The 16955-nt window shown below is 41.1% G+C and overlaps 1 pseudogene; it reads right to left on the bottom strand.

The window, feature by feature from the left end:
- Window positions 1-10844: 10844 nt before the first annotated feature.
- Window positions 10845-16955, bottom strand: LOC108275698 (actin, cytoplasmic 1-like; annotated as a pseudogene).

Genomic DNA, 16955 nt, shown 5'->3' with positions numbered 1-16955 from the left:
TTTCTAAAATTCCAAGGTATTCCTTGCATGACACGTCAATTGCACACACGTGGACTCTAGTCAACTAATTATGTGACTTCTGATGGTTGGCAATGGTTGATAATAAGTTATGCAATAATATCATTTTGAAAACTGCATTCAGTCTCTTACCCACACTTCAATACTATGGGCTATTTTTTTTGTAGATTGATGACATATATACATATATTCCCAACTAAGTTAATTTCGGTTATTGTTACTATTATTATTATTATTATTATTATTATAAATAATAATAATAATAATAATAATAATAATAATAATTTACATGACATAATTGTCATATATATATATATATATATATATATATATATATATATATATATATATATATATATATATATATATATATATATATATATAAAATTAGTGCCCTCCACTAATATTGGCACCCTTGGTAAATATGAACAAAGAAGGCCTTTTGTCTTTCTTTTTTGGCTTTTTTTTATTATTATTTGTCTTTCTTGTTAAAGTTCACAAAAACATTCTGCTCTCTTGGATATCAAACAGTTGCAAACACAACACAGGTTTAAAAATAGGTGTGCAACAATTATGAGCACCCCTATGAATTCATATGAAAAATATATATTTGAAGTATATTCCCATTGATATTTTATCTTTTTTTTAATACACCTGGGTGACTAGGAACAGGAAATTGTTCAACCATGATTTCCTGTTTCACAGGGGTATAAATATGTGGTAACACATAGGCCAAATTCCCTTAGTCATTCATAACAATGAGTAAGACCAAGGAATATAGTTGTGATGTGCGGCAAAAGGGTTGTTGAGCTTCACAAAATGGGATGTAGGTATAAGAATATAGCAAAAGCATTGAAAATGCCCATTTCCACCATCAGGGCAATAATTAAGAAGTTCCAGTCAACTGGAAATGTAATGAATCAACCTGGAAGAGGACGTGTGTCTATATTGTCTCAAGGCACTGTGCAGAGGATGGTTCGAGCGGCCAAAAAATCTCCAAGGATCACAGCTGGAGAATTGCAGAAGTAAGTTGAATCTTAAGGTCAGAATGTCTCCAAAACTACAATCTGAAGTCACCTACATCACCTCAAGTTGTTTGGAAGGATTTCAAGGAAAAAGCCTCTACTCTCATCCAAAAACAAACTCAAGCATCGATAGTTTGCCAGACACTACTGGAACTTCAAATCGATCGGGTTATATGGTCAGATGAAATCAAAATAAAGCTTTTTGCCAGTAAACACCAGAGGTGGTTTTGGCACACATAGAGAGGTAGCTCTATGGATTAAAGTATCTCAGGCCCACAGTTAAATATAGTGACATGTCCTCATGGACCCATTCAAATATCAACAGACATTAAATAAAAACCTGACTGCCTCTGCCAGAAAGCTTAGAAATGGGCCATGGTTGGATCTTCCAGCAGGACAATGATCTAAAACATACATCAAAATCAACACAAAAATGGTTTACTGACTACAAAATCAAGGTCCTGCCATGGCCATCCCAGTCCAATGACTTGAAACCCATAGCAAACCTATGGGGTGAACTGAAGAGGAGGATCCATAAGAATCTGGAGAGATTCTGTATGGAGGAATGATCTCAGATCCCTTGCTATGTATTCTCTAACCTCATCAGGCATTATATGAGAAGACTCAGAACTGTTATTGTGGCAAAGGGAGATAACAGAAAGTATTGACTTAAAGGGTACCAATAATTGTTCCACACCTATATTTAACAAAGGTTTTTGTTTTTGGATAAACGTGAATTTTGTTTGCAATTGTTTGATATCCATGTGAGCAGAGTATTTTTTTTTTTTTAACAAAAGATCAAACAGTTAAACAATAACGACAATTTTTCACAGTTTTCTTTGCTTATATCTACCAAGGCACTGTACGACAATTATGTCATGTAAATTATTATTATTATTATTATTATTATTATTATTATTATTATTATTATTATTCCAACTAACAATAATAACAACAATAATATTTTATATTATTTTTTTCATAACTGAAACACCTCAAGGTGCTCTGTACCTCTAAAAATTATATAAAAGTAATTGAAGTAAATCAAGTAGATTTACTTTCCCCAGTAGTTAAATGTCACTAAACCAAAAAGACTACAAATGCAGAGTAAATGAAAACACTGTTAACAGTAGTGAGAAATATATCAACCAACAATTCTATAAACAGTGTAGCCCTTGCATTCTCCTTGTGGGTACAACACAATCATTGCACCTTATTAAGCTGTGGCCACAACTTAATAATCACCTTTTCCACACCTTAATAAGAAATGGCCTTGAAATAAAGGTATAGTTAAAAGAACTTAATGATCTCGTTCCCACTCCTTTCTAACTTGTGGCAATGCATTAGGACCCAATTCACATGCGTTAATACTGTAAGTTGTGGCCAAACAATATTTTTTATTAGGAATGGATATCTCCAATGGTGCTAGGTATGTAAGCAATATAATTTATGGCATTTAATAGGCAGCACAAGGATGGCTAACATGACCATATGAGGGAGTGTGGTTGTAAAAAGAGGAGAGGCAAGGAGCAGTTTTGCAGCCACAAAAAGGTAGCCTATTCATGAGTGTGGAGCGAGCATGCAGAGAAGTTTCTGCATGAGAGTGCACCTCGGTTTGGCAACCAGTAAACATAGATATGCACACATAATGTCCCCTCTTTCACCAAAGTCTACACTTTGCTTGCAATTCAAGTTGATAATCAAGTTTTTGGGGCAGGGGTAAGAGGAAGGTTTCCAAGCTCCCATGCCACCTTTTTGTGGGTGCAATTCACAGCACTGTGAGCTCTTGTTTAACAGCCACACTCTCTGATAATGTTGTGTAAGCTGCCACCCTTTCTAGCTCTCCCTATTATAGATACTATTTCAATGGCATAATAATCTCAATTAACATCTTTCCACCTCATGAAACACTTGTTTATAATAGTGAAATACAGTAGTTATGATAGTGTAGTGTAAAACTAAGATGGGGAAAATTGTAGCATATATCATGTGCTGATGTTATATGTTTTTGCCATTTGTTTTGATTTCTTTATTATTTTTTTTTTGTTATAACTGATCATAGAAGAAAATTTACAATGTGCCTAATCCAATAAACCATCAATTTTCTCATTTTACAGCATACTCAAATCTAAATAAGGTTATAAATAAGATGGTATAATTTTCACTTAAATTAAAAATAATATAAAAGTATTACTGTATTACCAGTGTTCTTCTAACAATTGTTTGTTTGGTGGTATTGAAGTATTGTATTTAAAGGGTTAGTAATTTTAAATGATAACCATTTTTCTACACGTTTGGTCACCATTGTCAAAGGTTGTCCTTTGTATCTGTACTTTATTTTAAATATTTGTCTTTTGAAATAAATTCCAAGGTATACCCTGCCTTTTTAAGCACATTTGTGGAGCATCAAAATAAAAAACAAATAAAAAAATACATGGCCATTTCAGTTGTGAGTGGTTGTTTTATATTACATTTGGGGTCACTTTTAGTGAAACAAGATTCGAATGAGTAAAATTACAATACTGTCTTGCCTTTGCTACATTTGTCTTTCTTTTGACTCTTACCCAGTTTAACCCTATCTGCTAATAGACTGTAACTTGGTGGAAAAGCCAGTAGTCTTTGTATGTACAAGGGCCCTATGCAACAGGACTAAATTCCACTAAAATGAAATGAGTTCAACCGTCATTTTGTAATTACTTTCTTTTAACATGCAAGTTTAAGCCAACCATTACCAAAACGTTTGAGATTAAAGCAGGAAGTGGCCAGACCATTCAATGCACCTCAAAACAAGATTTGTACTTGTTTAATTCCTGACGGGGCAAATGGATCTACAAGGAACTTGCCAAGACGAACTGTGAATCACGTTAGAACTTCCTGCACTTCTTTTCACAAAGCATGCCTCGGACCACGTGAGTTGGCAAATGGACCGGACTCCCCACAACACACATGTTCAAAGGTCAGCTGGGCTTAATTAACTATAGAAACAAACTACGGGTTTGTTTTAATTTGAAATAAAGTGGCTTATTATTTTTAACTTGAATTTGAACAGATTGAATGTTATTTCTTATGGTATATCACAAAGCCCTGCTCCTCTTGGTGAACCCCTTTTTGTATGTGATCTTGTACTAACACTGTCATCTTGCTGTTAGATCCCCACATCAAATCTTATTTATGACATTCAGAGCTAATAACATTAGCCTGTGAACAATTCTATTTTGAATCTGTGAATATTTGGTGGACAATAGGGCACTCAGGTAATCAAGGTACACTTATTGCACTTTTTTAATCTACTCATTTGAAAACTGGGACCAATTAATTGGAGCTAGAGCTCTATAAATCCATCTCAGTCCATTTCTGGTTCCTGCATTGCATGGAATCCTTCTTTTTAAATTTCACAGTGTCAGTTCATTCCTCCTTTGTGTGTGGGTGAGTGGGGATTGGGGAATTCCCTTTGTTCTCAAACTGTCACATTCCGAAAGGGAGTAGGATACGGAAGGAATTGCAGTTAAGAGCTTTTATTTAAGGGCAGGCAGACAAATCCAAATCGTAATCCAAAAACGTAGTCAAGACAGGCAAAGGGTCAGGCGATCGGCAAACAGGCATAAACTGGTCTAAGCAGAAATCACAACGAGGAAACAAGAAATAAGGTCATTCATATGGAACATGAAACATGAAACTAAGACTCGGAGAGGAAAACACCAGCGTGGACAAAGTGAAATAATCTAACGTTAACCTAATAATCTATAGAACTATATCTAATACTCCACGCCGTGTACTGGGAGGCGCGCAGTATATATCTCAAACATAATCAGTGCTAAGTGCTGACAGCTGAAAATGCTGAAGACACCCTCAAACAACAACCAATGACAGAACAGGGAGGAGACGGAACAGAAACAAACGTCCACAAACAAATGTCCACAGTAAACAATTATCAAAATTCGGAGAGCGGGCGCTCGCTGAGCACTTGTGCACCTTGCTCGTGCACAAGCGCACCCTCCGGTTCTCCAAGCGCACTGCCTAAAGGGTAGACCGAGCACATCTCATAAACAGCTTCGTAAATGGTATGAAACCAGACCTAGAAGCCATAGTCATATGCCAATGCATCACATGGGACACTGGAAGCTTTACCCAAGTGGAGACCTATGCAATCCATGCACAAAAGCTCCTGAGAGAAACAAGAGATTAGAAAAACGGAGAAAAGAGGACAGGATTTCCACATGGCCACCCTCACCATGATGCAAGCAGTCAGCGCACAGCCTCAACAGACACAGCAACCGAGAGGGAGAGGACGGGGAACAGAGTGGAGAGAAAAGCCAAAAGGCCAGGGGCAAGGAAGACCTGCCAATCAGAGTTATGGGACTGGTTTCAACTGTTACCGCTGCAGGAAGCTGGGACACAGCTACGATGCAGATGCAGAAGCCAACTGATGGGTGGAGGAAGGGAAACGGGAGGTGTCTGAAAGCAGAGGAGATAACACACGACACCCAAAATATCAGTTAGTTCACACAGAGCAGGCACATACACACACAACTGCATCCAACATTAGTCAGATTGATGATTCACAAGTGCATGAACCATTCATTGCTCTTAATTTTTTTTTATATAACACCTCTCCTTTCACACAGTTACCAAGCATACCTCTTGTAGTTAATGGACAAACTCTCACATTTTTGGTAGATTCAGGGGCAACATATTCAGTGATAATTCACAGTGAATTAGAAGAACTCCCAAAAATGAGTTCACGGTCACTGCGCTCCATGGGTGTAACAGGACATTCAGTAATAGAACGTTTTTCTGAACAGTTAGTCTGTGAATGTGAAAATGGTAAAAGTGTAAGTTAATTTGCTGGGCAGAGACTTAATGTGTGTTTTGCACCTAAATTTGATTTCCTCACCCCAGGGCTTGACAGTGACTGATGACTTCTCAGTGGGAATTCAGTTTTTTTGCAAATAAAACATTGTGTGTTTACCAATGGTCAATGTATGCTAAAGCTCGCACCTGTGCTCGTTCGTTGATGTTGGCACATGATATTGATAAAGGACAAATGTGTTGATTTCATGTTGTCCTCTGTCATCCATTGCATAGCACAAGTGCATGAAGGAAGAGACTTTAATTTTGAGAAAGAATGGTTTATGGATATCCCAGAAAGCGAAGAGCTGTACCTAAAGGCATTATATTGGCGTGACACATTTTGTGCAGGTTCAGTCAAATTAAGCAGCACGCAGTTGCATGTATTCTCTGTCCCAGAATCAGTGCTTCACGTCTCATTAGCCAAAATAAAGAACAAACCGTGGAAAGACATTTGACCATTGGTCGGATTATGTGAGAGTGGGAAAATTACAGATTGGAATAGAAACCCAACTCCAACATATGGTACAGCCTGACACTGGGAGTTTATAAAAAATTCTTTCAGGAAATGTGCAAGGTTAACCAGGAGGTAATGTGTCATGACAAGGGGATGTTTCTGAACCTTGGGACAAGCCCCACACCCCTAGAGACACACCCAAATCTGAAGGAGGTGTCCCTCGGGCTGGGGGCCCAAGGGAAACATGACGTAGGCCTAATTAGAAGTGCACCACCAGTCATGATCATGCCCAGAACTGATTTCAGACCTAGATAACCTCAATACCATCTTAAATCATAATTAGGCTAGTATTTAATTCACTGCTAAAAGCAGGGGTCATTGTTCCCTGCCCAGATTTGCCAGTGCATGCTCCGATATTTCCAGTAAGAAAAGCAAGAACCCCCCCCCATCCTGATGAATGGTGATTTGTATAAGATTTGCAAGCAGTTAATGCAGCAGTAATACTGAGAGATCCAGACGTGCCTAATTCTAACACTATATTAAGCCAGGTTCCAGCAAATAGCGAATGCTTTTCAGTCGTAGATTTAGCTAATGCGTGTTTTTTTTTAATATATCTCTTGATAAAGACAGTTTTGGTTTGCATTCGTATTTGATGGACGTCCTTACACTTTCACTCGCTTGTGTCATGGGTATTGTGAATCACTAACGATATACAACCAAATGCTAAAGGACAGCATAGCACCTGTAACGCTTTCAACAAGGGCACAGTGTAAAACTGACACCATCAAATTATTGCAGCATCTTGATAAAAAAGGCCACAAAGCCAATCTCTCAGAATTACAGTATGTACAACAAGAAGTGAGATTTCTAGTACACGACATCTGCCAGTGAAAAGAAACTCTCAGCAGACAGAGTATCTGCCATTCAGAAGATTCCCAAGCCTCTGATGAACAAACAAGTTCTCTCTTTCCTTGGTATGTGTTCATATTGCAGAACTTTCATTCTAAACTATTCCATTCTAGAAACACCACTCAGAGAGATTCAACAGGTTTGACAGCACATTCTCAGGTAAGTTGGATCCAGTCGCTGCAGGGTTTCCCCAGTGTGTATGTGCAGTAGCAGCAGCTGAGAAAGCTTTGGTGGCATCCAGAGACGTGGTAGGTTACTCTGAGTTAACCCTTTTGGTACCACAATGACGTGTCGATGCTTCTGCTTGAACAAAAAACTTCACATTTGTCGACCCAGTGTTGGCTGTGATATAACACAGTCTTCTTAGATATGCCAAACATCACTATAAAGCGATGCACAGTCTTTAACCCTGCCACTCTTCTCCCTATAGAAGCAGATGGAGCACCGCATGATTGTGTTGCGTTAACTTACAAACTTTGCTCCCCTAGAATGGACTTGAAAGATGTCCCCTCGGAGAATCCACATCTAATCCTTTTTGTGGATGGCTCGGCGTCACGCAATCCAGAGACAGGTAAGAATCAGGTGGGCTATGCAGTAGTGACCGCATATGAAACAGTCGTGTCAGGGAGTCTTCCCTCAAACCTCTGAGCACAAGCAGCTGAACTGTATGCTCTCATAGAGGCCTGTAAGTATGCTAAAGAACAATCAGTAACTATCTACACATATAGTAGGTATGCATTTGGAGTAGTTCATGATATGGAAACAATTTGGAAACATAGAACTTCCTGACCAGCTGTGGGACACACATAGCTCACCACAAGCTGGTCTCGGGATTGCTAGATGCTAGCTTGCTTCCTAAAGCTGTCGCAGTATGCAAATGTGATGCACACACTAACAAACTCGATCCCATCTCTTTAGGTAATGCCCAAGCAGATGCAGCAGCAAAACAAGCAGCAGCTGCACCACCAGTGACCTCAGAGCTCTGTGTGCTATCTTCTGACACAATAACTACTCCTTCCTTACAGCTCTCCTTCCTTACACCTCTCCACCAAGCACGAGCTACGGTGGAGGAAAAGGTTGTGTGGCACAAAGCAGGCTGCACTGTTGTTTGACGGAGTTTGGCGTTGTCCCCAGAGCTGTCCTTGTCTTCAAAGTTTACGCATGGCAGGGACCATGTGTCAAAAGGGGGAATGATAGTTGTGATAACAAAGCATTGGTTTCTCTAATTACTCTAAAAAAAAAAAAAATTGTTTACTCTGTTTGCGCAAGGTAGAGAAGCAAAGGTGTTGCTTAGAGAAGTAATTTCTAGAAGGGGAACTTCCATAATGGCACACCTTTTGTGAGTCATGTCCTTAAACAGGTGGGAAAATATTTGGGTATTAACTTAAAGCAGCACTGTGCATATCCTCCAGCTATTGCTGGGGCGGTGGAAAGGGAGAATGGAACTCTAAAGAACAAATTGAGTAAGTGCTGCTCTGAAACAGGTCTAGGGTGGACAAATGTCCTACCCATAGCTCTAATGCAGATGCATATGCGAGAAAGATCCAAGTATGGGCTTAGCCCCTTTGGGATACTGTTTGGGAGACCTCCACACACAGAAATTGGACCTGTGACAGCTCCTGTTCCCGATGCAGCATGTGATGATGCAATGTTAAATTACTGTGCAACCTTCTCCTCTGCTCCGCACTCTATCCACAAGCAGGTAAAAGCGGCATTTCCAGCTCCAACCACAGGCCCACTGCATGATTTGAAGCCTGGAGAGTGGATCATGATCAAGGACTTCCGCAGGACCAGGTGGAACAAGCCACGGTGGTCGGGGCCATTCTAGATCCTTTTCGTCACTGACTTTGTGGTAAAGGTCAGCCAGAGAGCCACATTGGTGCACGCCAGCCACTGTAGGAAAGTGCCAGAGTAGAGCACTGAGTGGGAGAAGACGGGACTTCAACAGGAGAACCTGAAAGTGATTCTCTATCAAGAAGCCTCTAGGAGGACCTGACTGGGTACTAGATCCTCCCAGCGACACTGACAGTGGCAACCCATTGACATCCATTTCACGCCTATTGTAAATATTGAGCATGCTTGACCACAGGATACTTTATATCCGCAAAAACAGCATTAGCTTTTTTATTGTAGCTGTGTTATTACATGTTCAAATGAACCGTGAAATAATTCTGAAGGTCTGATGTTTACAACATAATAATTTCTCTGTCTTATTTTGTTATCATGTCTGGTAATGATAAAAGGGGGAAATGTGAGAGAAATGTATTAAGTTCTTGTATTTTTTCATGTCTGAAAGACGCATCTCTGTTCCTGTTCCTGTATGTCAGGCCATGTAAGGTCATGTTATTTAGCCTCTAATGTTACAGAATATACATTTAGCCTCTAATGATACAGAATGTTCTGAACTTCTGCTGAACTTCTGCTGAACTTGTGCTGACACAAACATGTTATTATCTTTAGAGATATCTGCACACCCACTACGACCTTGTAACCACAAGGTAAGTTAGGACCGTCTGACTAATGGTTTTGGCTTCCTTATTGAAAGTACCAGATGTGCAGACATACACCGGTACCTTCAGTATATATATCATGGATGCAGAGTAGCATGCCAGAGCCCTCTCATTCTTCTCTTCCAGTATGGTCTGAAATAAACTTCTAAACCTGAGAGGACGAGCCTACTGGTGTTTGTCTAATTTCCACCACACCCTGTATGATGTTCAGTGGAACCTTATTCTGTAAAAAAGTAACTTTGTCATTGTACTTTGTCAATATACAAGCTCATCTTAAACCTCATCTTTGTTTGTGTTCTTTTATCTGGGCATGTGTGTGTGTTCTCTTATCTGTGCATCTGTTGTGGGGCCCCTCCATTCTCGCTCTCCTACACACACACACACACACACACACACACACACGCACACACACACACACACACACACACTGCACAAATATTACACCTTATAGTCTCCTTTACATTCAGCTGTTTTCAGATTTCAGGTGATATTTTAATTGTTTATACTCTATCACTCTAAATTTCTACATAATTCCCCCGTTTGTGACTTTAAAGTCACACTCTTCTCATAAACCTGCTAACGCTGAGGAACCATACTGAGGAAACATGCCTTTTCTTATTTAACCTTTCTTACAATAGCAAGCAAGCATATTATTAATGACAGGTAACTATGCCCAGAGGTGAGCGAAAAAACCCTCCCATTCTTTGCCAATTAATAAGGGATAAATTCTCATCTTGCCAGCTTTTGTGCTTGACAATGTATTCTTAACCTGGACTCGACATATCAACAACCTTATACACTAACATTCATTAACATACAGCTACACAATCATAGTATTTCAGTCCTTCAAGTGTAAATTGACACAAGCAGCAGACAACCTTGTTGTTGTCTGCCACTCCCTGGTGAATGCCTCCTTCTGCCCTTTGTGATTTTACACCATGTAGAAGGGCTGGGTGGGGGTCAGGGAAGAGGTTACTAGCACATCACCCTTATCTGTTCCCCATTCTTGAATTCGGCAGGGTGCTTAAGATCTTCATTGTCTTTGTAGGCACATTAGTCCATAGTCTATCTTCTCCTGCCCTGACTGTAATGACCTCTATGTCTTTCCATATGGGAGTGTTTGGGGAACACCATTCCAGTCCTCCTACCAGAAGTCCATATGATACCTCAGACATCAGATGATATCTCACATGGTTAACCCAACTGTGATCCCTTCATTGTTTATGGGTCCATATGTCCGTTCCTCCTTTGCGTCCACCCATTTTCAGTCCATGGTGATGTAGTCTGCTTAACAGTTGCTCCAAGTGAGTTGGTTTCCATTCTCTCAGTTCATCAGTCAGGATGTCTATCACTTCGTATCTAGTGTCCATTCTGCTGTACAGCACAATCTTTCTATTTAATTATTGAAAGAAAGAGACACAAAAACAAAGACATAATACACATATTACCTACTGGATACAGTTCTATTAGGTCCATTTTTTCTTTTTCCTTCTTTTTGCTTATATTTTATTATAATTTTTTTTTATTGTTATTATATTTCTATCTTCACTACTTAGCTAATGTTTTTTATTAGTGTTCTCCTTTTTACATTATATACATTTTCCTGGAGTGTGTTTTTAGAAATGCATTATGGGGATACTTCCAGGTGGATTGAGCCTTTCCAGGCGACATCGTACTCTTCTGGACCACATCCTTTCATTTCACTATACTCTGGTTTGTCAACAATTTGCAGGATTTGCCCAAATAAGGATTGAGTGGCTTTGCCAATCATTTTGCAGATAAAGGGGATTGCACAATAGGTCAGCAACGTTAGTATTAATAAGAAGATTACCAGTACTGTTCCCATTCTTATCAGGATGACCTTCCAGCTCCCAGAGAATAGCCAGTTAAACCAGTCTGATTCTTCTTACTCAGGGTCTGGTTTATGTGAATTCCACACATGTTCATTGTGCAGATTCTCCAGTGCTTTAATGGCAAAAATTAGATTACTTCCCTCCCCAGTATGCATGCTGATTACCATACAGCATTCCTCACCAATTAAGCAATCTGGTGCTCTCATCGAATCTATAGCTAGTTGGTTCTGCAGGGTCATTAGGGGCACTGCATGTAGTTGTTTTTCAATTCCCTGCAGGGTGTAATTTATGAATTGCTATTGGTTGTACCATATATAATTAATCCATTCTGCATTTCTTTTCATCTGCATCCATGGAAGGAATGCGATCAAGTTGTCTGTGGACACTTCTCCCACAGCCCTGTACTCTTTGGGGATACCTACTGGGACTCCTGCCCTCTTTCCCTTCGAGGCTAAAGCGTCTTTTCCTCCTTGGCACTACTAGTTCTTTATCCATGCCTAGTGGGAGAATCCTGAGGGAGCCTATCAAGATTATCGGGGCACACTCTCTTCCCCAGTATGGTGGAAGGGTCTGTCGTATAACCGTTCCCTGTCCACAGTAGCAGAATATATCAGCTACTGGTAATGTTCCCATTTCGACCAGATTCGAGATTCTACAGCTGACCTTAGATCTTTTTCCATATTCATCTATAACTGCTATGTGCACATTCTGTTCAGCACTCCATATTTCCTCACAGTTCGTCACCTTCTCTAAGGTTTGGTTTCTGTATCCTTCATAGCAGTATGGGAAGCATAAATCGGGTGCTATTTTCACGTTACCTGGTGGCTTGGGGACTACCGGTCACATTAGTGACTTAGCCACATTGTGGCAGCTATTTCTGTAGATGTACTTTGGATTGTATCTTACTACAGTATGCTGGTATTGTGTCCCTTCTAGGTTTGGGTTGCAGTTCAGGTATAGTGCAACACATGCTTTGATTTAGCATGGTGAGAGAGGCTTACATCTCTGTATCTCACATGTGGCTAGGAATCAGAAGGACTCTAACCATCTGTCTTTTCCTGGCACATATTATGCTTCTGTTTATATGGTTTCTTCAGCTGTGAATGCTAACCACTGCTGGAACAAATTTTCTGTGCCTTGGTTGATTTCTTTGATCTGTTCTGCTATTGTATTAACCACGCTATATAAGAGACTTTTTGAACACTGTGACTTTGCGAAGTATTACGTTCAGTTGCTTAGTCTCTGTCGTATTTCCAAGCCTTATCTCGTGTTTGCTTTTCTGGTTATAGACTTTGTTTACCCTGTTGACCTCAATTCTGTGCTCTGCTTCATTTAGCCTGTTTGCCTGATCATTTGACCCTAGTCTGCCTTGGACTTTGTTTTCTGCCTGATCCTTGTACTTCTGATTGCCAAGTTTTAGTCCGAGGTCGAAGAGACGGCCTCTCACGCCAAGTTCCTGTCTGAGGTTGAAGAGATGACCTCTCAAGCCAAGTTCCTGTCCGTAGTCAAAGAGATGACCTCTCAAGGCAAGTTCCTGTCTGAGGTCGAAGAGAAGCCCTCTCTAGCCAAGGTCCTATCAGAGGTCAAAAAGACAACCTCTCAAGCCAAGTTCCTGTCTGAGGTCGAAGAGATGACCTTTCTAGCCAAGTTCTTGTCTGAGGTCGAAGAGATGACCTCTCAATCCAAGTTCCTGTCTAAGGTCGAAGAGATGACCTCTCAATCCAAGTTCCTGTCCGGGGTCGAAGAGATGGCCTTTCAAGCCAAGTTCCTGTCCGAGGATGAAAAGAGGGCCTCTTACACCAAGTTCCCATCCGAGGTCGAAGAGGCGGCCTCCCATGCCAAGTTCTTGTATGAGGTCGACGATGTGACCTTCCACGCCAAGTTCCAGTCTGAGATTGACGATGTGACCTTCCATGCCAAATTAGGAAATAGGAAATGGAACAGGAAATAGGAAGAGGAACTAGGAAGAAGAAGAGGAAGCAGGAAGTAGGAACTGGAAGAGGAAGTAGGAAGAGTAAGTAGGAAGTGGAAGATGAAGTAAAAGAGGAAGTAGTAAGTAGAAGGGGAAGAGGAAGTAAGAAGTGGAAGAGTAAATAGGAAGTAAAAGTGGAAAATAGAAGTGGAAATGGAACAGGAAGCAAGAAGTAGGAAGAGAAAGTTGGAAGTGGAAGAGGAAGTAAGAAGAGGAAATGGAAGAGGAAGTACGAAGAGGAAGTAGAAAATAGGAAGAGTAGAAGGAAGAGTGGGAAGAGGAAGTAGGAAGAGGAAGTAGGAAGTGGCAAGCAGGAAGTAGGAAGAGGAAGTATAAGAGGAGGTTAGGAAATAGGAAGTGGAAGAGGAAATAAGAAGAGGAAGTAGGAAGTAGAAGAGGAAGCAGGAAGTAGGAAGTAAAAGTGGAAGTAGGAAGTGGAAGAGGAAGTAGGAAATAGGAAGTTAAAGAGGAAGTAGAAAGTGGAATAGGAAGCAAAAGAGGAAGTAGGAGGCACCTCCATGCTGTGCTGGTGCCCACTATTGGCTAACCCTAACCCAAACACCCAATGCACACACACTCTCCCCAGGGGCCCCAACATGCATACACTCTCTCCAAGGGCACCCAGGGGCCCCCACACACACTGGGCCCCCAGGGGCCCTTATGAACACACACTCTACCAAGGGGGCCTAACCCTATCCCTAAAAGAGGAAGTAGGAAGTAGAAGAGGAAGTAGGAAATAGGAAGTAGGAAGAGGAAGTAGGAAGTAGAAGAGGAAGAGGAAGTAAATGAGGAAGTAGGACATACCAAAGCTGAGTGTTTCCTGAGGCTGGGGGGTGGGGTTCTTTGCTGCACCTTTGGCTTTACTTAATTAAGGGTGGTCATTATTTCTGTGTTTATTTGCAGTGAATTTTGTGGGTACGATTCTGATTAGTGGGGTGCTTTTCCCTTTTGTATAGCTGGTGCTGTCGTACTAGCCTGCCCTTCATACAGGAAGCATCAGCCCTCCTATGATTATTGTTAACTTATGACTGTTTTATTTGACCAATGCCTGACTGTGTTGGATGTTTCTTTTAAAATAATTCTTGGCCAGTCTCTTTAACTTCAAAATAAAATGTATTTTTATATGGAAACCCATGCCTCTTGCCTGTTCTAAGTGGAACGTACTTGTGTCTTTATTTGGGTTATTTCCCCGTTTTCTCGGGGTGGTACGAAACGAGCAAGCCACATTGCTACAAGTGGTGTAGTTGGAAGGTTCACTATAGTATATAAACGAAAGGAGCCACATTGCTACACGTGGTGTAGTTTTTATTTTCCCTGTCACCCCTACAGGGTGGCGTAGTTGGTTTTTTTGGCACTTATTTGCAAAAAACATTGCAGTCACCTTCACCGTTCCAGTTTTTAGATCCTGAGTCAAGCGTCAAAAATAACAAAAGCCATGCCAATGTTGTCGTTTCAGGTTTTTCTCTGCGCATATTAAGTTGGTGTGAAGTGATAGCAGTCTGTTTAGAAGCTTTTGCATTGGATGATGGAGGATCCAGACCCATCATACTCCTGCTTGCTGATCCACATCTGCTGAAAGGTGGACAGCGAGGCCAGGATGGAGCCTCCGATCCAGACAGAGTATTTGCGCTCAAGTGGGGCAATGATCTGCAAATACAAGACCAGATTTAGTCTCACATTAAAGCATTCACCTGCCTTTTCATTCATTAGCCACCCATGGTGGATAAACCAAGCTCACCTTAATTTTCATTGTGCAAGGGGCCGGGGATGTGATTTCCTTCTGCATCCTGTCTGCAATGCCAGGGTACATGGTGGTACCACCGGACAGTACAGTGTTGGCATACAGATCTTTACGGATATCCACGTCATACTTCATGATGAAGTTGAAGGTGGTCTCACGGATTCCACAGGACTCCATAACTGAAGATCAAGACAGTATTAGACAAGGTCTCCAGAAGCACTTGTGAGGGGAAATTATTCATTTTTACTTTGTAAAAGTTTTGTTGTTCTTGTTCTGTTCATCAGATTATAACATCAAAGGTCATGTCATTTAGATTAGTACAGAACATTTATCTGCTTACAGAGACAAACATGCTTTTCTGTTAAGGGTTCAACCCTGAAACAAAGCCTGTTTGAACAGCCTCAAACTGCTCATTATGGGTACATAGAAGTGTATCGTACCCTGCGCATCATACATAGTAGATGTTCAGCACAAGCACCTCAGAGTGCTCTCATTATTTTATCCTGCTTTCTTCTATCCTGTATTCATCCTTCTATAAACTTTTTCACCTGAGAGTCTGCAAGTGTTGTCTAATTTCCACGACACACTGAACAGTAACTACAGCACTTGTTCACTTCTTAGCCACGAAAGATGGCTAGCAGAGAGCCTTGGGGCACCCGATCCTCTCGTTGCCAATGGTGACGACCTGTCCGTCAGGCAGCTCGTAGCTCTTCTCCAGAGAGGAGGAAGAGGCAGCAGTGCCCATCTCCTGCTCGAAGTCAAGGGCAACGTAGCAGAGCTTCTCCTTGATGTCACGGACAATTTCTCTCTCAGCTGTGGTATTGAAGCCGTAGCCTCTCTTGGAAAGGATCTTCATGAGGTAGTCAGTCAGGTCACGGCAAGCCAGTTCCTGACTGAGGATGGCATGGGGCAGAGCATAACCTTCATAGATGGGCACAGTGTGGGTCACACCATCACCAGAGTCCATCACAATACCAGAGCGGAGGCGTACGACCGGAGGCGTACAGCGACAGCACAGCCTGGATGGCAACGTACATGGCTGTAGTGTTGAAGATTTCAAACATGATCTGAAATGAGAAAAGGAAGGTTTAATCGATGCTTTGTTCTATTAGGTTGTCACTACAGGCCATGCAGTTAGTTAGAATAAAGACAAGTCAGAATTGGAGAGTGAGAAGCATGTGTAAACAAAGATTGCACACAAAACAAAGTGCAGAAAGACCAGGCAGGGAAAGAAATAATCTGCTGGTTCCAACAGATGAGAAAATCAAGAGTTCAGAGGAGATCGAGCTTGGATAAAGTGAATGAATTGGATGAACTTAAGGAGAAGAGTAATAGGTTTAAAACGGTCAACTGAAAGGCAGATTCACATCATTTCAAACGTTAAACCAACCTGGGTCATCTTTTCTCTGTTGGCTTTGGGTTTCAGGGGAGCCTCAGTAAGCAGGACGCGGTGTTCCTCAGGGGCAACACGCAGCACGTTGTAGAAGGTATGATGCCAGATCTTCTCCATGTCATCCCAGTTGGTGACAATACTGTGCTCAATGGGGTACTTCAGGGTCAGGATACTTGCTCTGAGCCTCATCACCAGCGTAGCTGTCCTTCTGTTCCATACCAACCATCAC

This window comes from Ictalurus punctatus, chromosome 15, assembly GCF_001660625.3.
Source record: "Ictalurus punctatus breed USDA103 chromosome 15, Coco_2.0, whole genome shotgun sequence".
NCBI classification, from domain to species: Eukaryota; Metazoa; Chordata; class Actinopteri; order Siluriformes; family Ictaluridae; genus Ictalurus; species Ictalurus punctatus.
The sequence above is the reverse complement of the archived record's forward strand: the minus strand, read 5'-3'. Positions and strand labels throughout refer to the sequence as shown.